Raw genomic sequence first — 1604 nt, 5'->3', positions numbered from 1 at the left:
CAGCCAATCCGCGCCCGGCTCCTGCGCCGGCCCCCAGTGGCGGGCCCTGCCGGCTCGGGCTCACGCACGGCCGGCCCCGCCCCCAGCCCGGCCCCGCCCCTCCGAGGACTCCCTGGGGCTCGGCGTCTTTTTGCCCTTGGTTCTCAGTTTCCAAGTCCTAGGCGCGAGAGGGATCCCTAGTTGAACATTAAGCTTCAGTTTTATGATGCAAGTGGTGAGGGAGCCGGAATTGCGGCTGACACAGGAAGAGGCCCTGAAATTCGTAATTTTCCCCTCATCAACCCCGCGCCACACCGTCTGGCCAGTTTCGCCCCCTCCGGAAACTTCCCCCAGCCGCACCCCCCTTCGCCCTCTCTTCTGTGCTTTCTAAATCCTTCTACATCGCACTCTAAAATTGCACAAGGACGTAGTAAATTAATTGTTTGTGTATTCTCTATTAGAAATGTGAATTACTTGGGGCGCCTGGGCGGCTCAGTCGGCTGAGCGCCCCACTTCGGCTCAGGTCATGATCCCACAGTTCATGAATTCGAACTCCGCATGGGACTCTGTGCTGACAGCTCCGAGCCTGGAGCCTGCTTCCGATTCTGTGTCTCCCTCTCTTTCTGCCCCTCTCCTGCTTGCTTTCTGTCTCTCTCAAAAATAAACAGTAAAAAAAAGAAAAAAATGTGAATTTCTTGAGACCAAAAGCCATCTCAGAAAGCATGTGTCTTTGAATTGCCTAGGCCTGGCTCAGCTCCATGCTAGGTGCTCAGTAAGATGTTTGTCAAATGAATGCATGAATGAATGCATGCTAGTAAAGGAAGCATTTATAACCTTTTCTATATTCCTTATTGAAGAAAGAGACTGAAGTGTGTGTCTGCTGAGGAGGAGAGAGATGGGATGTTATAGTAAAGGGGTTCTCCTCTGGAGTTTATAGCCTAGGGAAAGACATAAGCATTGCCATATAAACAGGTCTGAGCAAATGGTATAGAGTTTGTTTGAAGGTATTATATACACGCGCGCGCACACACACACACACACACACACACACACACACACTAAATATTAACATTTGTTACCCTTGGGCCAAATTACAGACAATACACATGTATTGCTTACGTAATAGAAAAAAGGTTGTCTTAATTCTCTGAGTACCGTATTTTGACATTTTGATAGGACATCAAATGTAGATTAGTTCAGGTTCAAATTTGGTTATCTTTTAACTTTCCCATACTTATTTACACCTAGCATATATATCCTAAATGGGTCTCTGACTTAACTTGAGCATCAAGAATGTTCCCCTTTTCACTTCCTGCCTTTTATTGCACAATCAGGAAGAAAAGTGCATGTGCTCAAGTATTAGAAATTACTGCAAACTTAAGTTCCAAATCTTAGGCAATAGAGTCTACCCATCAGGTCTTCTTCAGACTGAGATGAAAGGTCTGTGTGAGGATGTTTTGGATAAGACCCCTAGATATTTTATGGTCATAGAATGTTAAAATGACCACCATGTAGTACAGTGGAGGAAACAGAGGTACGCAGAGGTGAAGGGACTCATCTGTGGTCACAATGAGAGTGGTTGAGCAGGGACTGGAAAAACCCAGAGTTTATGTTTTCCAGTGCTC

The sequence above is a fragment of the Suricata suricatta genome, chromosome X (assembly GCF_006229205.1).
Source record: "Suricata suricatta isolate VVHF042 chromosome X, meerkat_22Aug2017_6uvM2_HiC, whole genome shotgun sequence".
NCBI classification, from domain to species: domain Eukaryota; kingdom Metazoa; phylum Chordata; class Mammalia; order Carnivora; family Herpestidae; genus Suricata; species Suricata suricatta.
The sequence above is the reverse complement of the archived record's forward strand: the minus strand, read 5'-3'. Positions refer to the sequence as shown.